This window comes from Schizosaccharomyces osmophilus, chromosome 2 (genome assembly GCF_027921745.1).
Source record: "Schizosaccharomyces osmophilus chromosome 2, complete sequence".
NCBI lineage: Eukaryota > Fungi > Ascomycota > Schizosaccharomycetes > Schizosaccharomycetales > Schizosaccharomycetaceae > Schizosaccharomyces > Schizosaccharomyces osmophilus.
In genome coordinates, this window is record NC_079239.1 from 1,158,595 (window position 1) to 1,183,142 (window position 24,548).

At 33.6% G+C, this 24,548-nt stretch overlaps 11 non-coding genes across 11 annotated transcripts; 6 read left to right on the forward strand and 5 right to left on the reverse strand.

Moving 5' to 3' along the window:
- Positions 1–240: 240 nt before the first annotated feature.
- SOMG_20150 lies at positions 241–323 on the reverse strand. The gene is given in 2 exon segments: positions 241–276; positions 286–323. It is a non-coding gene; the product is annotated as a tRNA-Val (tRNA).
- Positions 324–857: 534 nt separating this feature from the next.
- On the forward strand, positions 858–931 carry SOMG_20151. Its single transcript has one exon. It is a non-coding gene; the product is annotated as a tRNA-Ala (tRNA).
- Positions 932–1,237: 306 nt separating this feature from the next.
- Positions 1,238–1,311, reverse strand: SOMG_20152. Its single transcript has one exon. It is a non-coding gene; the product is annotated as a tRNA-Ile (tRNA).
- Positions 1,312–2,088: 777 nt separating this feature from the next.
- On the forward strand, positions 2,089–2,161 carry SOMG_20153. Its single transcript has one exon. It is a non-coding gene; the product is annotated as a tRNA-Arg (tRNA).
- Positions 2,162–4,254: 2,093 nt separating this feature from the next.
- SOMG_20154 lies at positions 4,255–4,327 on the forward strand. The gene has a single exon. It is a non-coding gene; the product is annotated as a tRNA-Arg (tRNA).
- A 189-nt stretch (positions 4,328–4,516) lies between these two features.
- SOMG_20155 lies at positions 4,517–4,600 on the reverse strand. Its single transcript is given in 2 exon segments — positions 4,517–4,552; positions 4,562–4,600. It is a non-coding gene; the product is annotated as a tRNA-Lys (tRNA).
- Positions 4,601–5,377: 777 nt separating this feature from the next.
- SOMG_20156 lies at positions 5,378–5,486 on the forward strand. The gene is made up of 2 exons: positions 5,378–5,415; positions 5,443–5,486. It is a non-coding gene; the product is annotated as a tRNA-Leu (tRNA).
- Positions 5,487–6,010: 524 nt separating this feature from the next.
- Positions 6,011–6,082, forward strand: SOMG_20157. The gene has a single exon. It is a non-coding gene; the product is annotated as a tRNA-Glu (tRNA).
- A 419-nt stretch (positions 6,083–6,501) lies between these two features.
- SOMG_20158 lies at positions 6,502–6,574 on the reverse strand. The gene has a single exon. It is a non-coding gene; the product is annotated as a tRNA-Phe (tRNA).
- A 1,656-nt stretch (positions 6,575–8,230) lies between these two features.
- On the reverse strand, positions 8,231–8,345 carry SOMG_10068. Its single transcript, XR_008803601.1, has one exon. It is a non-coding gene; the product is annotated as a 5S ribosomal RNA (ribosomal RNA).
- Positions 8,346–21,146: 12,801 nt separating this feature from the next.
- SOMG_20159 lies at positions 21,147–21,218 on the forward strand. The gene has a single exon. It is a non-coding gene; the product is annotated as a tRNA-Thr (tRNA).
- The last annotated feature ends 3,330 nt before the right edge of the window (positions 21,219–24,548 follow it).

A 24,548-nucleotide genomic window follows, 5' to 3' on the forward strand; every position in this document is an offset into this window, starting at 1 on the left:
TGGCTTTCTTCATCTTTGGCTGTTCACTCAGAGTCATATTCATTAAGTGAAAGTAGATGATGATGATGCATGCTATCAGGTGAAATGAGACAAAAAATTGCTAGTAAACTGACACTAAGCAAACTAAATGAAACCATCAACAATGAATAGGATAATAGCATAGATGTAGAAAAAAAATAAACATTCATCATCCATTGGATGGTTCTAAAAAAAAAGAAAAGTTGAAAAAAGTGAAGGCTATGACCGTGCCAAGACTCGAACTTGGGACCGTCTGCGAACATTGAATGTTAAGCAGAAATTATAACCATCTAAACCACACGGCCTTCGTTGAAGGACTTCCTGTTCTTTACGTTTACAACTTAGATGGTAAGGACCTTTCGCTCCCAAGGTTTCCTGCAAAGGCAAAGGAGACAGACACTCATACTGAAGCAGTTTCTGTGGTTATGTATTTCTCTGATTGTCTCAATCAGTGTTTGTTCATTACCTATGTACGAATACAATGTATTAATTTCGTTGCTTTTCTATTAATATTATTTCTTTGCTAGGCCGTTCTCAATATTCAGTATTCAACATTTAACAATCAACAATCAAAATTCAGTTCAATTTCAATGTCAATGTCAATTTCAAAATAAATAACTAAACAGCTAATAACGATGGCAATAACAATAATGCAATACTTTTTTGTTTCTGCTTCTGCTTCTGCGTATCGTGTGAGAACCAATACATATAATATGATATAGAAAGATGAATGAATTTGAATATACGTATGAGTACTTTGCAAAGGAACAAGTGATAAAACTTCATTCTTTATTTTACTTGCTGTAATATATTTTATTTATCCTAATGTTATCAACCAAGGGCATGTGGTGTAGATGGTTATCACGCTTCCTTAGCATGGAAGAGGTCCCAGATTCGAGTTCTGGCTTGTCCAAGTTTTTCTCTTTTTTCTTTTTTTTCCGTTTTGTCGTTATTTCATTGTTTCACTATATTGCTTTTTTTTGCTCTTGTTCCAGTGTTTCTATTTTGGTTTGTTATAAATTTTATATATTGCGCTCACTGGGTTGATCATACAGGGTGTTTTACACTATGTTGGAACTCTGCAATAAAAAGACATTGCTTCAACAAAAGATCTACAAAAGATCAACAAATAATTCAATCAAAGACCAAATGAAATGGATTTTAAAAAAAAAAAATAAAAAAAAATAAATAAAAAAATAAAAAGAAACGAAAAAATTAATGGTCACAGCCAGGCTCGAACTGGCGACATTCGACTTATTAGATCGACATGATAACCAACTACATCATGCGACCATTTGTTACAAGCACTTTATGTTAGTGTAATCTAATCTGTTCTGTAATAACTGTGTTACTTTTCTACACATACATATACATATACATATACATATACATATACATATACATATACATATACATATACATATACATATACATATACATATACATATACATATACATATACATATACATATACATATACATATACATATACATATACATATACATATACATATACATATACATATACATATACATATACATATACATATACATATTCTATATTTATATCTATATCTATATCTAATATACATGCATGCAAGTATGGATGTCTGTCAGCAATGCAAAGCAAAGCGAAAGAAAGAGATTAAAATAAAACACTCTGCATATGATTTTATAAATTTTAGCATAAAAAGCAAACGATAAATTCATAGTAGCAACCGCAAACTACACATCCGTCGAACGAAAACAATCAGTAATGCTAAAGCGAGCTAAATTAGCTAAATGAAATAAAAAAAAAAAATCTCAGAAAATATATATATATATATATATATATATCATTAATCGCTCGTATCAAAAATAGCTCAATATGGGGGAAGGAATTGATAGCAGAGAAAAGTAGGAGATATGAATATATATATATTAATAACTAGCTTGTCAGGGAAACGAGCGGATGCTTGGTTGGACATGGGACATGACAATCATACTATGTAGTATGTAGTATGTAGTAAACGTTACAAACATTCAACAAAAGCATGAAAAAAATTTAGGTAGACAAGTAATCAATCAAGAGGCCTCGTGGCCCAATGGTCAAGGCGCCTGACTACGGATCAGGAGATTCCAGGTTCGACTCCTGGCGGGGTCAATTTCTTTTTGCTTTTTTTTGCTTTCTTTTCTTTTCTTGTTTCATTCCATTTTGTTTTGCTTTTCTTTACCCTTCTATTAGCTAAATGAATAAGTTCGTTCTAAAACATGCAACAGCGAAACGGAATATGAAAACAATAGATAACAACCGCCCCGTGAGTGTACGTTCATCTTCTTTTCTAGTCTCATATAGTCATCGTACACCTCGGGATGTTGCGCAAAACATCTCATGACCATTTGTAAATTTCCATATATATAATATAATAATATAATCTTGTGCAGCTTCTTGTCCTTGAGAAACACACATAATCTTCCTGAGGGAACTAAGGAATGTCTGGTTTGGCGAGGCGGTTCAGTTTGTTCGTGTTATAGATCATAACATGAATTCATTGGACTCGTAAGTTCCTTCTCAATGTAAGAAACCGATCATTTCGTTACTTTCCATGTGTACAATTTATGATCAAACCTTATTCTGTGAAGTTATGTGTACTCGTCATGAATTTCCTCACACTTCTTGAGGACGATTTATACAATATTTACATGATATTTGTAAGCTTATTAAAAGGGTCAATGAAATGAACAAGTGGAAAGAAAAAATAAAATACAAATATTGAAATGTTTAAGAGAAAGTAAGAAATTTCCAAAAATCCGCATGAGTATGTCTGAATGACAGATAGAAAAAGTTTCGAATCTAATACGAATCATTTTGATTTACACTCGCCATTATCTTGCATGTACGTACGCCCTATACTGTTCTGAAGTACGAAATACGAAATACGAAATACAGTGAGTGGAATTTACAAATCATATGAGGATCATATGAACAATCAAATATTTAAATATTCACAAATTTTTCAAACGGATAATTGAACTATTGAGTAGGACTCATAGTGTATTCTATTGCCAAGTGTCATTAATTTCGTAAACGACATCAGGCTTTTTTATCGTATTGAACGATAGCTGAATTGATTACAATTTTTATTTTGTTTTGACTTAGCTGGTAAAACTGTCTCATTTGAATTGATCCCCGAGTTGTTAAGCGAAGAATCATTCAGGCTCAATTGATATTAGCTGGTATGCAATTATTATTAGTCATGTTGTCATAAAGAGTTGTTGTTTTTTCCATGTATATAATTATTGCACATAAGAGCATCTGTTTCTTACAAAATAAACTTTTAGTCGATAATATGTTCTCAGATCCAACCTCTCACAAAAGACCAGATCACACAGTCCTGAGTAATCACAAGTGAGGCCTGCCGATTGGCAGTTAAGAGTTATAACAACGATTTAACAGGAGAGAAAAAGGACTGCTTTGTATCTTTCTCTTCTCTTCTCTTCTTTTCTTTTCTTTCCTTTCCTTTTCAATCCTTAATTATGTTTAGCAAAAAGTAACGATGAAATTGGCGGGTGGCCTTTACGATGATTGCAATTTTCTAAACAACCCTTCATCTAATATTTTATCCCATGAAAGTTTACTTAACCTACCAAGAAAAAAAACGTAAGTCAATTTTTGAATTCATAAACATATTGGAATCATCAATCGTATGTCGTTTCATTGTGTTAAGTTGAAAAGCAATGAGAGATCACGTATCGTGAGGGAAGGTGACAGTAAAGTCTTGATCATGAATGCGAGACGATCATGTGACGAGAATAACTATCAAAATGATTACCTTGATTTGCAGAAATTTAATAACAAGCTGTTATTGACTTTTCAAGCCATTAAATGAGCATGTATTCAAAAAAAATAAATTAAAAACTCCATAATTTCAGTACAACTGGTGGAAATATGCAAATAGTGAATTATAACTTAAATTGATTTAGCTTAACTAGGCGTTGGCCGTGCAAAACGGCGTATACATACGTTAATGCAATTGCTTATACAAACCGTATATACAAACACACTAACCAAGAATTTATATTGCACCGATTAGGAGTAAGCTAATTTATCATGTTGCTTCAAAAGAAGTTGCACTAAAGGTAATGCCCAAAAATTGGTTAATTGGATTTAGACAAGCAGAAAAAAGTTTTTTATTTCAATAGAATTATTATTTTATGTGTAATATAATTTTATACTATAACAATGTTACTAACGAAGGCCTCGTGGCCCAATGGTCAAGGCGCCTGACTACGGATCAGGAGATTCCAGGTTCGACTCCTGGCGGGGTCAATATCTTTTTTCCTCTTTCAATGTTTTGCTTTTCTTTTTATTTAATTTTACCCTTCTTTTTATATCCATCTATGGCCTTTGAAATGTCTCCACTTTGCTTATCCTAAATATCATCTTGATTAGTTTATTACTTAGTACTCTATCAATGCAAATTATTATAGTTAGCTATGATGAGAAATAAAAAAGAAACTCCCAAGGCGAGACTCGAACTCGCAACCTTCTGATGACCTTTCATAAGAGTCAGACGCTCTAAACCGATTGAGCTACCCGGGACTTGTTATGATGCTTACCATTAAAAATATATTCACTACTATCTAATTTTGCGAAGCTCTTTTTCATTATTGATAATTACGGATAAAAATTAAAATGAAAATTAAAATCAAAATAATTCGAGTTTAGTGTAGTCTTCATACCTATCTTCTTAAATCGTTGTTGCTGTTACTTTTACAGAATTTTCTTTTCTTTGCATCTATGTAAGTAAGTTCCCATAATACTTGCACTGTCACTGATTGTTAAAGCTTTGCAGTGATTGTATGTAAATACAGTAGAAGAAATGAGGAACAGGATTTTTTTTCGAGCGATGGTATAGTCATAATAGCTGTAGCTGTTTTCTATGCTGTGTTATCTATGAGCTATCATCATCAGTCAACTGGTGAAAAAAAAAAAAGATAGAAAAAAATAAAGCAGAATCACCATCGTATGCAAGAAGAAATTCATTTTTTTCTTTTTTTTTTCTATCTTGTTTTTTTTATTTGTTTTATAACAATTGTTACAATTGTTTTATTTTATTTTTAAGAAGGAGGAACCGACGAATAAAAAATTAATTCATATTGTAAAAATTCGTTTCTATTTGATAAGTACGTTACGAAAGGCAGAAAGAAAGTAACAGTATTTAGCAGGTGGTAGGTGGTAGGTGGTTGATGGGTTGTTGCATTGGATGATCGCAGGTAAGATATGAGATAGTCCCCCAAAAAAATTAAAAACAAAAATAAAAAATAAAAAGGTAGAAAGTCGTTGATATATTATTTAACTAAAGAGCAGTCATCCAATGGCCAGTTGGCCGAGCGGTCTATGGCGTAGCACTCAAGTGAAAACTTGGACTGTTCAATCAAGTCTTGCTATATCGAAAGATGCGAGGGTTCGAATCCCTCACTGGTCAAAATTTTTCTTTTTCTTTCTTTTTCTTTCTTTTTCTTTTTCTCTTTCCATATTTGATTTTCTTCATTCATTTTCATTGTCATTTTCAAATGATATTGTTGCAAAATAACTTGGTCAGTAAAAAACTTTGATTCTATATTCTTACAAGTTCTACTACTCTTTTACTGACCTCTTGTTGTTTAATTGTCTCTACGGTTTCTGTTTCTTTTTTTTTTTTTTGCATCGCTACTTGTTTCTATTTACGCATACCTTTTTATTATAATCTTTGATGGACGATACGAAGTTCTAGATGGGATTGCTTTCTGCATGGAGCAAAGTTAGTAGAATAAAATTAAATAAAATAAGTTATATTAAATTTGATGAAATTTATTGTAAAGACTAGAAACCATTTTTTTTCATTTCGGTTACCACCAGGAATGTATCTATCTACTACATATTAACTCTTCGTGCATGAATCAACTTAATTTCGATCAGATAATTATGTTGCCAATTGTAACTTTCTTCTTACACCTGGATTGTAAGAAATCCGTCATGGTCCAGTGGCTAGGATTCATCGCTCTCACCGATGCGGCGGGGGTTCGATTCCCCCTGACGGAATAATATTCCTTTTTTATATTTATCTGAAAAGTATCATGATTATGTGTGATTATATTCTTTGTTTCATGATGCTAAATATAAAATAGGACTTTAAAAGCGGAAAAAATCAAAAATATAATACATAAGAAGAAAATATCAGGAATCTATATTAGGTTTCTGAAGTTTTCCCCGTCAAATGAATGCTCTAATCATTTTCGATTTAGTTTCTCGATAATTAAGTTGAAATGCACAACTTTTCCTAATTCCAATATCTTTTAACCTTTTTGATTAGCTTTTTCTTCCCGGTCGTTGAACTGGGTTTGCCTCAAGTAGTCGGTTTCATCACTTTACTTAATCACCGGACGATGACTCCAATACAACATGAGCAAGAGCAAAGTATTGTTCAGCTCAATGTGATGAAAAAAAAAAAAGAAAAAATTTGTCACAAACCGGGATCGAACCAGTGACCAACAGATCTTCAGTCTGTCATGCTCCCAACTACACCATTGCGACTTGGATGATCAGTCAGTCACTGATGTCAATGTAAGGCTTAATAGCCCTTTACCTTTCATTATTTCTTGTCCCGAAAAATAAATTGTTGTTTTGTCTGTTATTGTTGAAAGTAAACGGCGATTTATACGCTAAACAGAGAACGATGGTCCACTTGTTAGTACATCCACGAAAACATATAATAACGTACTATATTTTATACATATAACAATGACCATTGGCTTAGCGGTGAAAATGTATACTAATCAAAAAACGAACAATAAGATGGACACTACAACACATTTTCATTTTCGCTCTCACTCGGAGTATGTTTGTTTAAAGCAACAACATTGAACCTTTTGAATTGATTCAATGAGTAATTTTAGTTTCTTACTTGTTGGAAGAGCTTATCCAATCTTTTGCGTATCATAAACAAGATCGGTAACACCAATCATTATTGCCAATATTTATATCATTTTGTGTACGCCCCAGGAACATTTATTTGTAAAGTTCGTTCCCTCATCAGAGGTAGAGAACTGAATATATACTACCAAATTACAAGTATTATGCATTAGAAGTGGAGCACTTGTACGTCTGTTTGCATCGTACACAATGATAGATGTTTTGAGGGTTGCACTCTATATTTTGTTACTTTATGAGCCAAGTATTTGCTTGCTTGTCCTTTTTTGCAGCACTCGAAATCAAATGTTCATTACGTAAAGATATTATGGATGAAGCTTAAGCGAAAGTAATATACAATAATAATGTATTTTACCAGGGCCTTATATAAATGGCAATAGCATCATTATTTATGCTTGCAATCAGTATGGAAGGTGTAACATTCGTCGTTCACTCATAAAACATCAACGATTTCTTAAGCGAACATCATTTGTGACAACGTTTTCGAAGCAGGGATGCTACTGACAAGTGCAAATGTAAACCGAAGAACACGGAAAATCAATCGCTAATTTTGAAAGACTAATTTATCATCAGTAAGAATACAAGATCTGGTTAGAACTGGTTCACTCGACCATTTATAGTGAAAGCTATTTAGGTTAATAAGTGCAATGTATATGTTGGTTGATTCAACTCATTGAAACAACGTATCAAAAAAGGTCTGTACCTAGGTATATCGACAAGCGATGTGACCATTACAGGCTATAGACTTAATCGTATATATCATCCACCGGTTACTAAAGTTAATACTGCTAAAATATTTTAAATTAAGTAAAAAGTCGATACAAAATACAAAATGAAACCCGAAAAAGGGAGTCGGTAGTTCTCCTCATTACCGAAATTGTTTGCATTGGAAAACTTAGAATAGTAAGTCATCAACAAAATAATTAGATATAGGTTATTGGAACGATGTACGAAAGATACTTGTAATTAAATGACTTCAAAGGAATTACAAGAACCTTATGTTTTCTTTTAAGCATGTGGGCATGTGGGATTATGGAAGAAAAGACAGTACAGTGTATATAGTGTATATAGTGTATAAGAGATGGAAAGTTATGGAATTTTAGTTATGATGGAGAGAAAGGGGGAAGCCGTTCAAGCTTTCCATTCTTCTTTTGCGCAAAAAAAAAAAAAAAATTTAAACTTACCTCCGTATTTTTCCCCTCTCCTCCCCTCTTCTGACTCTCCTCACGTGAGAATAAAATAAAAAAAAAAGTGAGAGGGAGCCTACAGCACCCCGGATTCCCATGTTGTCTCCAACCATAGTACTAACGAGGCCCTCAGACGCTTAACTGCAGTGATCGGACGGGAACTGGTGTTTTCGCCTAGGTATGGCCGTAGACAACTCTGTATCTTTTTTAAGCTATCTATACTATTCATAAGTTACTTTAATAGTATACGGGGTTTGTGTTACACATACGTTTGTCATTGAATTGAATTGAATTGAATCCAAACAAAGTAATACGAAATGGCGTTCATCTTCCTTCATCATAAGAATGATGAAATATATATTTTTTTTTTTTTTAAAAAAATAATGAAAATTAATGATTGAAACCACTGCACGCTACGCTGAACACTGAATCGGGTAACGTTTGTTTCTTTATTTATTGACTACAAAAGCATAAACATTATGTATAATTTTTAAGGTAAAGTTTTTGTTGCTACCTCTACCTCTACCTCTACCTCTACCTCTACCTCTACCTCTACCTCTACCTCTACCGAAACAAATAACTCACTTGAGCATCCACATACTTGGCTGGCTGTTTATATAACTCATATCCTCCTCCTACGTTTTTACAATGTTTATCACATAATTCTAGCTCGTCGTCCATCTTGCACTCAATAAGCTTAATGTCCCTTCTCGTAAGAATGGTATCATGAGACAAAATCACTAAAAGAAATCTTTTCCAAATGCTACTTTACAATGAAATCCTTCCATTGCAACATGAATTGAAAACAGAAACTCGAAAACCTGTAATATGAGGCTGATCTGTAACTTTTGGCTCGCAAAAATGAACGCCGGAAAGACATAATACATATCAGCATGATTTCCCATCAAATGATGGTTATTTTGGGGTAAAGACGAGTTTTGTGTGTCAATCGCCTTTTTGGTTTTAAGGTAGCTAGCTCACTAGATTGTACATATCTTCTCTAACTACCAGCAAATGTAGTGTTCAAATCTATACAAAAGCTGCACGTATTATCAGTAGCTAACTTCAAATTCGTTTCAAAAAGTACTCACATTCATGGAATAAATTATATTTACTTGCAAGTGGCTTTTTGTAACTACACCTTTCCAAATGGTAACCTCCAAAAACACATATACTCATATTTTCTTTGTCTCCGACATCAGTTGCAGCAAGTCATATTCTCTATATGTACCATGCTGTGCCGGTTCACTTTCCAATCAATCTTCCCAACTAATAATACTTGCATTACAAACTAATAACATTTGGGGAGGAGGAGGCAGAATCAATTCCTTAAACTTTGTTATGTCATACGTTAAAAACATGAAAGAAAAGAAAAGAAAATAAACAAATAAATAATAGTAGTAGAAAATTTAGCTTAGCTTCTACTAATGAATCGTCGATATTCATTTTGTTGACTGTTTCGGATCAAATGTAGACATATAAAATAAATCAATCAAATGGCGTTTACTATTATTGCCTTGAAGCGTATACGCTATAAGTGATGCTTAGTAGTAAATTCATCTTTTTAAAAACGTAACTAACCTCGGTTATTTTGCACTTATTGTGGGACCTGTTCGTTTGTTTTTTACCGAAATATAGTTAGAAGTTCGATTTAATCGTTCGTAGCACGGCCATGGGCGTGAAGTTTGATAGCACTCGATACGATACGATACGATACGATACGATACAATACAATCAAGCCCACCCACCTACCCACCTGTCAAGTCATTTCTATAGCTAATTGATTGTTTGCATGATAACGAATTGATAATCTTTGCAAATATAAGGGCGACAAGGTGTACGCGTATTTGGAGAGTTAGAGACTTGACTCGACGTTGTGACAAATACTTCTTCTGTAGTCATGCAAGTGTATTGAAGATAAAATAATGGAAAGTGCAATATGAAACTACACAAATAGAATTCCAATTCAGGGCTTTAAAAGTTGTAACGGATAGAGACAACAATATTTTTACTTATAATCTATAATCGCAATAAAGGTATATTTCTTTTCAATCTTCGCTGTGCTTGCTTATCGTTTATAAAGCTGTAAAGGCATGCTCTTCTTGTTTGGATGTTCCATATTTCAGAATAGATGAGGAATAGGGAAATATCTCATTGAAATATGGGTAAAATCAATGTCAAATTAGTGAACGTATATATACACTCAATACAGAAGAATATTGTTGTCTTGTCCGTTCATCAATGCTTCGTTTATGGTGGGTTGAAGACATAAGAAACACAGCGAATCTATTCTCTCACGATTCAGCAACATGGATGTTGCTGTTTGTTTTGTGATTGCGGAATAAATTTGGTTTCGAAGGAGATTGATTTCAATGTCCATCCACGAATAGTAACTATCAAACTCATCTTGTAAAAAACTGATGTCTTGATTTGTATGCATAGCAAGTAGTAATAGTACTTACCCCATATGTACTCCAAGAAGTGAAGAATGGATTGAGAAACCGATGGTGAAACCCAGATCGTCTATTATATGTACATTGGGCATAGCGGTTGTTGAAGCCCATGAACAGAAAGCGATATATGATAAGTTTTTATTAATGACAGCTACTATGATTTGAGATAAAAAATAACATAGTATCTGATTTCGACACAGTTGATAAGATATGATAGGTGATTTTCTTCTTTTAAAAATGAATAATAGAAGATCAAGCATTCATCACAGAATATGGCATTCTGTTGAAGAATAAATATACTTTTGACAAATCAAGCTTCGTCTATTGAACTAACCGATTGCTAATAAACAACAGTCAAACGTAATACTGTAATATGATATGATATGCATTCATGACTGACTGACTTGGGTTACCACCGTAATTCACATATCAAAATCCTCACGGCTTAAGTTGAGAAAGAACCTCTCCGTGCTATCAAAACTTTTAATATTTCAAAGCAAAAACTTTCTATTTTATTATTTTCTTTATTTGTAGGATTGAATGTAAAGAAACATGCAAAGGTGGGTGTTTTATATCAAAGCTTTCGAGAGACCTTACGTAATTGAATGTCGTTAAAGCTAAGAGAGGGAAAAGCTTATATTTTTTCGATACGGTAGTAGTATAGCGAGTTAGGAACTTTTCTTTATATCGACAACTGTAATATGGGGAAGCACCAACTACGAACTACGTAAAATAGCGACAATTTTTTTAGAACGACACGAGATGACTGCGATGCTTCGGCGACACAGACGAATACTGTCAATAACAATTAGAACAACAATGACATCAAAAAGCCCGTGTTTCCTCCTCGTAATCGCAGCCATAGCATTAGGCTGCCAATAACCTCCTGAACCCGGAAATCTTTGTTGAGATTAAGTTATAAATAGATAGATAGGTAGATAGGTAGATAGAACATAATGCAATAGGATAAGCGACCTTAAAAAACAATCAAAAGCCACGGAGACGAGCGTTCTTCTCACAACAGTACATAACTACCTTATTTCGATTCACATAGGGAAGCGAGGAAGAAGGAAGCTGAATTATGGTATTGATGCTTTTTCCAATCTTCCTTTCAACTCCCTGTGATTGACATCTTCCGTTCCCATTAATCGCCTTTCATACAAGCTTGCTACAGCCATAAAGAGTTTTTATTTACACACTATTTCAATGATGCAACCAGCTGTTATTTATCTCACGATATGACAACCATATCAGCCAAGATTTTATTTAATTGTATAGATCTACTGTAAGCTTTTTGGCTTTTATTGTCACACTGATAAGCTCGACGTATGCTAGGCTTTTTAGCTTGTATATGGATTTTGTTACATACATCATGATATTTTGGATAACTTTTAGGGAATTACTTACTTTCAATTGTCACAGCGTAGTGTCAGTGTCATAATCCGTATACAATATCACTAATGCCTTGCTACGATTATCAGATTGTGGTAAAATCATATAAAAGAATCCCTTTATGACAATATGTAAATAACGGAAGTTTCTAACAATTAAACAAAGACACTTCATCAAGAGGAAACAGTGTTAGCTACTTTAGAAGAAATATATATATATATATATATATATACCCAGCGTTGGAAGATTTGACTGATCTAGCTAAATAAATTGTTTATATAACTTTGTTAGTGAAGCAAATCCCTGGAAGCTATTACTATTCAATCTAAGTAGTATCAAAGCATCCAATTTAAGTCAAACATACAATTTACTGTAATTGTTATTACATACATCTTTTCCACTGAATACTTATTCTCATAACGAGTGAGACTTCGTCTGTGACAAATTTATCTTCCAATCTGAAAGTGGAAATAGTTTCGTTTTATTACAAATTAAACGAACAGAAGTATGGAAATGGATTCCGAAAATTCAGGAACTGGATTTTTCGTTAGTGCGATGGATATGCAAAATCTCAAAGCGGAAATAAGCGATCAACTCAAGGTTATATCTGAACAGATGGTTGCTGCAAATCAAGAAAAAATGGCCGAAAAATTAAGTCAAATGGAAATTGACGAAGATTACATCGCCGAAGAACCAATGGACCTAATTGAAAGTGTTGAGAACGCTTATGGTAATAGGGCTGAAAAATACTTAAGACGAATTAATACGAGAGAACCAGAAGTTTATAATCCAGATAAACATGAATTAGATGATTTCCTGCGAGACTTGGAAACCATATACGAAATGGTACGTTTGGTGTTTCCTACTGACCAAGAAAAAATCATGTATCTTTATTCTAAATCCCAAAGTCATCAGAGACAACAGATAAGAGAAGTGGTAAAGAAACCCGGTCCAAATAGAACGTTCGACTTTGTATTCGAAAAAGTTTTTCGAAGCGGATCAAACGACTCTTGGGTAGAGACTCTCCATGAACATCTGGACAAGGCTACTAATTCAGATTTCGATTTCGCAGAGTACAGAAAATGGCTTTTAAATTTGGACGTGGAAACCAACATAAAGATCAGTGCATTCCTATGTCAAAAAATGCATAACCGAAATCAACTCTTAAAAAATAAATATGAAAAAGGAGATCCACAAAAAGCCATGAGAGAAACAAATCGCCACGCACGGTATACACCACCTCCAAAACCAACGAAATATACACGCCAACAGTTCTCAACACAGAAACAGAAAGCTTGGAAACCAAATAAGCGCGAACAAACCAAGAACTGGGATGACTCCAAATATGGAGCGAAATCAAAGCCAAGCGAATGACTAGACAAGGGAAACAAGTCTAGAAGAGATGAAGTCGTCTCTATAAACAAGGTCATTGTAGGAAATCCACAAACACACTACGAAAAACAATCTTCGCAAAATCAAGATGTCAAAATTGCAAACCTCAAGGTCAATGCATTGATAGATACTGGCGCCAACGTATCCATCTTGAGAGAAGACCTGGCTAAATAAATTACGCGTAAATTTAATAAAGAAAACCGAACGTTTCTGGGGATAACAAACGACAAACTTCAAGTTAAAGGAAATTTAACATTGCTAGTAGAAATCAATAAACGAAAATTTTACGAAACGTTTATAATTACTCCGACTTCAGAAAACGAAGTTCTCCTCGGATGGAGCATCTTGAAAAAATTGAAAAGTTTAGACTTTATATATGGCAACAAGACAAAGGAGGAAAAGAATAACGACAAGGAAAATCCAAAAGTCGAAGATATATTAAAATCATTCAACAAAGTGTTCACAGAAGTTGCAGACATTCCTTTGCCCAGACACACAGATAGTGATTTGAAAATTGAACTTACAAACAAATTGCCAGATTACGCACCGAAACTAAGGCCATATACACAAAAAGAATCTGCGACAATAAAAGAAAACGTGCAAAAATTATTAAGTCAAGGCAAAATTCGCGAAAGCTCATCAAATATTATGTGCGCTCCATTAGTTGTACCGAAAAAGGGAACAGATAAATACCGCATGGTTATAAACTATAAACTATAAACCACTAAATGCAATCACCAAAAGAGACAATTACCCATTACCAAACTTTGAAGAAATTATAAATTGTCTAAGCGGAGCCAAAGTTTTCAGTACGATTGACCTGAAAGAAGCATATCATTTACTTAGAATTCAAAAAGGCGATGAACAAAAGACAGCCTTCAAGACATCCTTTGGAGCATTCGAATACAAAGTAATGCCCTTTGGATTAACCAATGCGCCAGCAAATTTTCAAAGGTATATTAACAAAGTACTTTTACCATACCTTGGAATTTTTATTATCGTTTATTTGGACGATATTCTGATATTTTCCGCCTCAGAAAAAGAACACGAGGAACATTTACGAAAAGTATTGCAGAAGCTACAAGACGCAAAATTATACGCAAATCGAGAGAAATGTACCTTTTTCCAAAAGAAAGTCAAATTCTTAGGTCATATCTTCTCCAACCAAGGACTGGAGATTGACCCAGAAAGAATTCAAGCTGTTACAAATTGGCCTGAACCCAATACGTTGCGACGCCTACAATCTTTCTTAGGTTTTGTTAATTATTCTAGATGATTTATGCCGAATCTTTCAAAATTGGCACGACCGTTATATGACTTAACAAAGAAGAATGTCAAGTACAGATGGACCGATCGTCATAAAGAAGCCTTTGTCAACATCAAGAAAGAACTAAAAAACGATTCTATGCTAAAACACTATGATCCAACAAAAGAAACTCGATTAGAAACTGACGCTTCCGACTTTGCCATAGGAGCCATTCTATCGCAAAAACAAGAAGACAACGTTTATCATCCAATAGCTTTCTATTCAGAAACATTCACAGATCGTCAATGCATTTGGCCAACATGGGAAAAAGAAGCCTATGCAATTATTGCTGCTCTCCGAAAATGGTATCATTTCTTAGCTCACACAGAAACACCATTTCAAATATTAACGGATCACAAGAATCTAACATCTATGTTTACAAAAATTCGCACAGATACTCGTTCCAAATCAATAGATGGGCAACAGAATTGGAACTATACAATTTCGAAATTCAATATCGACCTGGCCGAAAGAATGAACCAGCAGACGCAATCTCACGTCGCCCAGATTATAAAATCACTGCCATCAATCAACTAAGTGAAGCAAATTATGTAACAAATGTTTTCGATTACGTTCGCAAAGAATACTCCAATCATAAAAAGTTTCAAAGAATCCTAAATGGAGACAACGACAATCCGCAATATACAATTATAAACGGCCTCATCATTAATGAACAGTTCCACAACTAGTTCAGTTGATATGTTATCAATTCCATGATCATCCTATTTCAGGAGGACATCGAGGAAAACTGTCCACAACAAATCGCATTCGCGAAAAGTTTTATTGGCAAGGAATGACAAGCGATATCCAAAAGTATGTTAAAAATTGTGATATATGTCAGCACAGTAAAACTCGAAATCATCAACGCTATGGTCAATTACAACCACTGCCCATTGCAGAAAAACCGTTTCAACATTATTCTATGGATTTTATCGTTGGATTACCAGTATCTCAAGGTAAAGATGCCATCTTAACAATTGTTGATCGTTTCACCAAAATGGCTTGGTTTCTTCCTTGTAATACAACCACGACCGCAGAACAACTGATTGAAATGTTCGAAGATCACATCGTATCGGTATACGGCAATCCAAGAGATATCGTTTCCGACCGAGGACCTGTATTCATTTCTGATAAATGGAAACAATACCTCAAAGATCATAATGTAACACTCAAATTATCTTCTGGATATCATCCACAAACGAATGGACAAACTGAGCGTATTAACCAAATAGTAGAAACATATTTACGTTGCTATATGCACGACAACTTGGAAAATTGGGCTACATATTTGAAGAAAGCACAGTTATGTTATAACTCTGCCGAACATAGCGCTACCAAAGTAAGCCCTGTAAAGGCCGCATTTGGTATACAACCTATACTAACAGAATGGGATTTGCAAGTGATAAACGATCTCGGTACATCATTTTTATCCTCACAAACAGAACCTGTTCACGAGATCAGAAACCACATACGAAAAGCAAATGAACGTTATACAAAATACTATAATCGCAAGACAGAGATACCGCCGATATTCAAATCCGGTGACCAAGTACTCATTAAGAATGGTAAAGTGGGATTCTTTCATCAAAACAACAAACTGGAACCAACGTTTGTCGGACCATTCGAAATAAAAAAGAAAGTTGCAGAACACAACTATACTTTAAATTTTCCTCGTGAAATACGAAGACGATACCCTGCATCATTTCATGTGTCTGAACTCGAACCATACAACGCAGACTCACATGCAAACAACTTTCTAGCAAATATAACTATCGACCGTATATTAGACGTCGACAACAACCAAAAGCCTTCGCTTTATTACTGTTTATACCATACGAAACTGTCAAACGACTACCTTCGTTCAGTCACTTGGATCCCCACTCACATTGTTCAACAGAAAGCAGATGCAAAACTCGTTGAATTTAACCACAGCGCTTCATCTCGATAGAACCGCAAGGAAAACAAGATCTTTCAATTCAAGGAAGTGAAAGCGTCTTAAGAAGGGAGGTGTCATAACCGGTATACGATATTACTAATATCTTGATACAATAAATGTATTGTATTATCAAATACGTTATTACAAAACTAAATGTTCATTTTTGCGACTGAAAATTTTATAAATCTAGAACTAAGGTTATATAGAAGCTGACTAATCCTAGAAAGATATATATACCTCTAATGGAAAGCTCAAATCTTCAGATTGGAAGATTTGACTGATCTAGCTAAATAAAATTGTTCATACAACTTACTTAGTGAATCAGATCCCTGGAAGCTATTACTATCTTTCTATAGTACAAACGCATCCAATTTATAAGTCAAATATACAATTTTATGAATTGTTATTACTTACATCTTTTCCACTGAATACTTATTCTCATAACAAGTGAGATTCATCCTGTGACAGACAGTATTCGAAATATTCACAAATATTACAAGATACTTACGAAAGTTATAGAAGTATAATACTAAGTAGTACAAGTTAATACAACCTCATAATATTATAACATGTTTAGCTAGCTAACTTACTAACTGTACTTCTACAATTTTAACATCATGTATGTAAAAAAAGTTTGCGAAATAATTAAATACTACCACTCTTAATTAAACTTTTTTATTGTAAAGTTATAAGCTCAGGCGGATCAAAGACTAACTTGTTGCAACCTAAAAAATAAGCCCAATAATACTACACAATCCAGTATACTCGTGCTACAAATATGTCCAGTGTGAGGTATATATTATCACGTTATGATTTTTGTTTCCATTTATTTATCCTCATCATTAAGTGATATTAATAAAGCTGCTGTATAAAAATAACATTTCTCAATTGAACGGAAACATAAAAAAGGATAATTGAGATTTAACAGGTTGACTTCATGATTTCTGCTAGCATTTACTGAAAACATATACAATATTTAATCAACCCTCAAACTCAAACATACTCATGTATGAAAGCAATAAAAATGCAAAGCTGACCTTTTACTGGTACAAATGCAGATAAAAAAAATTATACAATCATACGATAATTGGAATCAAAATCAGCTTCTCAGCTCTTTTTTTATGTGCTTAAATTATTGTCGGATCTCATCTCTGCTTTTCCGCTGATACAGAAGAGAAACGTAGATCCAATTAGAGAATACAAAGATTGATTTGAAGATTATAGTAAGAAAGTACTGCTACTTAAGACTATAATCGATTGGAATATATGGAAGAATTAAAAGCAAACCGTTATTAGACTCTGAATTCGCAAATTTAATTATTTGAGTGAATGTATTTTATTGACTATTTCAACTTAAGCTAAGGTTTTTTTTAAAGGGTTATAAGAAAAAAGACAATAAGACAATCTCTTAGTATTAAATTTATTCGTAAGATAGCGTTTATAAACAAGCACAAAAAGTATAGAATTGTACTAATAGGCAAAAACAAAAAAAAAAAGGGGAAATAAATTTTAATAAGATTACATTCTGAGTAATTTGCGCTAATCAGAAAGGTTTCTTTCAATTCTATCAATTCTGTTCATGAATGTTTCCAACATGTCTTTCCTGACTAGCATATTGGTTAGGTGATTACATAAATCCAATGCGGTGACTGCTTATAAAGAGTCTTCGAAAACTGGAAACGTTGCAACTGAGAAATTAATGCAGTCTTAAGAGGGTCTTTGAAATCTGTTCGCGAATGACCTCGATAACCAACGTCTTTTACTTACTTCTCAATCGTAAAGTAATCGCCATAAAATTCTTTTGTTCCTTCTAAAAACGAGGAGATATAACTAAACGCTTTGATCTAGTTTCATTTTGACAATGCTTACATTTAGCTACTAGTGAAGGAAGCTGTAATGTAATTTCTATTAGAACTGAGAAAACTGGTAGATTTTTCGTTAATTAGCATACAGACAAAGGGGTATTGTAAAGATATTTTGAGCTCTGCTGCACATTTTAAACGGACATACTAATTATATACTAAAAACCATTTCACGATCTTAGACATAAGTCGGCTTAATCGACAATTTTCTGAAATCATGCTTGGTCGTTACTCATTGTTTGGGTACTGCACTAATTACTATAATATGTATTTGCGTTTTATTGGCGAAACAACATCAAACAAGGAATTTTACAGCATTTTCCATATTTAATGCAAATCCACCTTTATTTTACTTCCATAGCTTAACCTGTACCAGCCAAATATATAGCTTACTTCATTATTTTCAATATTTGAACAGTGAGTAAATATTACAACTTCCACAGCTTTACGTTGATGAAAGTATTTGAACGACAATAATCAAGAATTTATAAAATGCTTCGGTATGAAAAAGAAAGGAGGATGATTAATTGTTTTCTAAGTATCGTACTCACCAATTATATTGAAACCTCAACAAATTTGCTCTACAATCGACAGAACATACAAGGTAGCCTATCCAATTCATCAGTTTATTAAGAAAATAAATAGAAAACGATTCCTCCTATAGTAAACTACTTGACGCATATATATAATGGCCATAATTCAATAACTATTTAAAGAGATTTTTTTATTCGGTATGCTTTCAGTTATCGTATCTAGTATCAAACATGATTTAGTTACTTATAAAGGTAGGCGATCGTTGTCAGAAATTCAGATAATGCCCTATCTGATGCTTATCCTATAAACAAGTGCCTTTTAATTTTGGATAACCTTCCTTAGGACCTTCTTATATATCTATGTATGCATTAGAGGGCGATTTGGCAAATCTAAGCTTTATAGAGTCTTTATAAAGTAAGAATAATGCTTGTCAGTTTGTCTGACACAGTGTTGAAAAATTGGGGTGGAACTGTTAAAAAGACAGCAAATCAGAAAAGACAAGTGGTTGGTAATTCTAGCGTAATTACAAAAATTGGATCTCCTTTTCATGCATAAAGATGTGCATGCAGCTTTGTTCATGTTTCGAATTTATGCAAAGGTCGAGGAGAACTTAAAATCATCAAAACCTGTTTAATAAAAAATCGTTTAAAGATTCTTTATGTTCTACTCCGCTTTCCGACAAGCACTCTTGTGTGTGTGTTTTTTTTTTTTTTTTTTTTTGAGTAGCAATTCATCGTCAAGGTGCCCTTTTAAATGGGTTACGCAAACATATTCGATAATACCGTGCAAGGTTTAAAATGAGGAAAGTAATGATATTTGAACATCTTTTCTATGTTACAGCCTTAAAGTGAGAGTTATTATTTATTTTTCTTCATACTTATTCGGATAGTTTTTATTATATCGAAGCTATCAACAAATAGAGAACCATTTATCCTTTTTAAAGTTAATTTAAAGCTAGTAGCGATCATTATTTGTTTTTATCTTTCTCATCTAGATAGTAACAAAGTCAGGGCTAAAATATTTAAACTAAATTTTCCAAAAAAAAATTTCAAAGTTTTAACGGGACAAAATTTTTTTATATACAATTTTTACAAATGGTATTAGGTTAATGAAAATTCAACCTGAGCATCCAGTCAGTACCTTGGTTTCCAGATGATTCCCATGATTTCTCATACCAATTCATGACAAAAAAAAATCGAAGCAAAAGCATAAGTAAAAAATTTTAAATGAACGAAGTGCTCGATCTGATGTGTCCGTATGCAGTACAGTTTAAGCTGATCAGTCTTAATAGTTATAGTCAAACATGGAAAAGTAAAGTATAAATTATCAGGTTGGAAGATTCAACCGATCTAGCATAATAATCTCTATCTTCAATTCATATAGCTCTATCAGATATCTCGATTTGGGAATTCTTTTCTCCCAAAGGAAAAGGAAAAAGTAAGTTCAATATATAGTAGAAGTTGCTTTTAGATTTTACAACATACAGCCGGTCGTATAATTGTACAGCGTAGACAACTGTATACAGCAAGGTAAGGTGGCATATCAGTGTTTAAGTGAAGTACAGGTTTTGCGTAGGTTTTCTGTCTTACATGGTGAATATGCTAGAAGCTCGTTGTTTAAAACAAGGTCTATAACGACCTTTTTCACTTTCGTATTTCTTATGTATTTACCCGAGAGTTTTTCATTGATTTATAAAAACAGCTTTTGCGGAAGTGAATAGGCATGATTCAAAAGATCAGTATGTAGAATCGCAAAAACTCATTTTATCTGAAGTTTCATAGTTAGGTATCGTTGATGAGCGTTATTTGAAGCAATATTTCAAAAAGAGAATAATTTCGAAAGAAGAAATCAGTCGTTTACTAAAGCACGTAAATAAAACCGTAATAAATGCAGCAAAAACATAATGAGGTTACCTTCGCAAATCAGCGTTGAAATTTGGAGAATAACAATTTTTGATTTAAAAGAACTTATGTTTCATTGGTAAAGAATGCGTTTAAATCTACTAGATTTTTCTTGACTTAAGCTTTCACATTCAATCCCTTGGAGTAAGCAACCATGAATTTTACAGGTATTATTAACTGTATATAACACTATTTGTAGTTACAAATTAATTAGCTCTTGTAGCTCAGTGGTAGAGCGCTTGCCTAGTAAGCAAGAGGCCCAGTGTTCGAGTCACTGCTGGAGCAAACTTTTTGTCTACAGACCGAAGTTCATTCCGGATAATGCTATTTTTGTCTTCACTTAAAACAAACAAACATTTATCCAGCATTACAAATCTACCCGGGCTGAGTGGAACTTACGAGAGCCGCTGGGCGAATTTTTCGGCCGGTTCTCCCTTCGGTTTGTCGTTGTCAAAATAATTTAGGCAGAACAGAAGGTGAGGCTCGGTTACTGATATCTTAGCGATTTGGGTAAATTGTTTGGAAGGTAGTAAAAATTTTACACGTTGAGGGGTGGATATTGCACTCGTTCACAGGTTTAAGCAAGCACTTTTATCTATTACAGACGAGTTTTTCTCAAAGCGTAGGACGCAGAAACTCTTGCTTTATCTATGCAGTTTTCATAACTGGATTTACTTTAAAGAAAGATCGCTATTGTCGAATTTATTCTCCGGACACCTGGTTGGCGTCTCGCTTGCTCACAAAAAATCCGATTCATTTGAAATAAATGGCATGCTTTGCGTGTAACATACAAAGGCAGACTAAGACTCCTTTTTGTATTTATTGTACTAAGGCTTTAAATTGCGGACATTGTTTATTGAATATTCATAATATTCACCTAACAACGTATTTTAACACATAGCATATAAAGTGTAGCACTTCTTAGTTTAGCTAGCAAAAAGCCGGACGTTGCATAACTGAAGCTTTATGCACTTTGTGTCCTTTGTGCGCCTTGCTATTAGACTTTTAAATAAAATTTAACCTACACACTATATTAAATATACATGTTAATTAACATACCAGTTTTTAGCGCTTGGAATTTAACTAAAAATAGTTATAAGCACTCGAAAACAATTTGTGTAGCACTGCTGGAAAAGGTAAAAAACTTGAATATCATGGTTTACTAAATTACTTTACCCCGGGTAATTGGGGTAAAATATAAGATACCATCATACTTGTAGTGGGTGTCTTTTTACTTGCTTTCACATTTTAGAACTTAATTGCTATGTTTGCGCGACATCGTTGTAGTTTATACTCATCCTGAAAATATATTAATATCCATACAAAAATTGTAAAGCATTAAAGTAAACAACATCAAATGTTTTTGCATCTCGAAATTTATGTAGTCTCCTTAAATTAATGTGCTACCATATCGAATTTGATAAAAGTTACTTTCTTACTACACTGCATTCATAGATGTACTGTTTATAAAAAATCATAAGTTTACCCGCAATGTTACCAGCTTCAACTATGTAGATTCAGTATTGAATTCATACGTAAAATATTATCTTCAATATGCACGAACTGGAGTGCTGGAATAAGCGTTGTGTTTCGCCAGAAATCGTTTGAGCTTATGCAAGTCTATCATATCAAAATTGGTACAGTAAAGACACTATCCCTCTACATATATGAACTTAGTTTGCAAAACCTTGAGTTAGAGCAAGCTGTAATTTTTTAGACGACCTCTTACTATCCCTCTTTGCACATGTCTGGGTTCCATGTATAGCAAACTCAAGGATTTAGCCATGAAGTAGCAAAAAACCAGTTTAATAATGGACTTAATTCATCTTTAAGAATTTTTTGTAATATTCCTTTTGATTACTCCATAAGTTTGATACACCACCAGTTCACAGATAAGTCTCATCACTCTAAATTTACTAGAGAAACGATCACCTCTTGTACTCAATTAATGATGTAGGCGTTTTTACATCCAAACTCAGAATTAATCCAGTAATGAACCTCCAAGCTAGAAGGTTGTTAAACCTAAACATTCATAAATATATTGCCATTAAAAAAGCAAATTCATTGTAGTATGTTCTCAATAATAAAATAATATGGGGGAGCTTCTTGGTAGACCAGCTCTCAAAACGTTCCCTTGTGATAGACTGCAGCCCAGTGAAAATAATTATCACCCAAAACGCATTCCTGCGCCGTTTCCTCTAAAAAGACAGAAACAGTTTGAAAACTATGCGGACGCAACAACCTGGAGAGATAGCAGTAAAACACTAATATTCTTTCACATAATACCTTCAGAGTGCAAGACACCAGCTCTTCCTAAAGAAACCCCCAACAGAACATCATTCTTGGCTGAAATATAAAAACGGTAGCACCTGTTTATTTACTAGTTGTGTTTTTTAATTTATTCTTTCAGTGGATGCTCAGTTCACTGCTTTAATGTTAAAATAAATAATTAAAGCTATCATTCATGCGTAGCCATAATTATAATGCTTTCTTCCTAGCCGTCGACAATAAAGATTTTCTTTTTACCTATCCTTCGATATATAATGTCCCTCGACTTTTTTAAATCACGAAGTAACTTTTAAGCTGCTGTAACATGTTTTCAGCTTTGCTTGACAAACACGCTTTGTTTGTTGCATGCAATCATTAAAGAAAGGCCTGCATAGCTTAGTCTTCATACCTATCTAGTTATTCTTATTCTGGTAGATTGAAATATTGATAATGCTTTTATCATAATTATACCAACGCCTTGACACTTTAAGAATAATCTTTTGTATTTTTTGACAACAGTGACCTAAAAGAACTTGCCAATCCGCTCAAGCTTGATTCATTTAACCAAGGACATTTTGAGAATTGAAGTCTTCTCCAGTAGGCATAAATTAAAAAAAGGGCGCCAAACGATTTTTCTTCTCCTTATTTTGGCTAAACCACAGATTATTGATACTGTTCAAAAGAGCTAGTTTATTTCGATATCATTGCATGCGATTCAGACGGTTTCCTACTTAGCCCGTGGTGTGAACTGTCAATTAAGCAAAAAAACGCACTATATGTTTTTCGTAGTGTAAAGGTTGCTGTTTTCATTCATAGTTGAGACATAATTAGGATGGGTTAAAGAATCCTAAATTCCCATACATGAAGAGGATACTTTTTGTGATATACGAACATAACCAATATATTATTGTAGCCTAAATATTTTATCTGACTGCGTGGATGCGGCAGAGGTGAGTGAATCGTAGTTGAACGTTGTTTGAAGTGCGGGTGGTGAAATAATTTCGCTGGAGATATCAAAATATCGTAACAGATTTTGAACCCGAAAGTTTCCTCATATGTTACAGACAGAATACAAGAAATTCAAATCGTGCAATAAAAAGAACGAAGCAGTACTTCGTACAATACTACGACTGGACTACGTATTCAAGCATTGGCCACAAGATAGCAAGCATTAAAAGACTTAGTAAGCATCGATTATTAAGAGCTATAGAAGAATATTAATATCATTAAAGCAGGCGTTCCACTCAGCCCGGGTAGATTTGTAATGCTGGATAAATGTTTGTTTGTTTTAAGTGAAGACAAAAATAGCATTATCCGGAATGAACTTCGGTCTGTAGACAAAAAGTT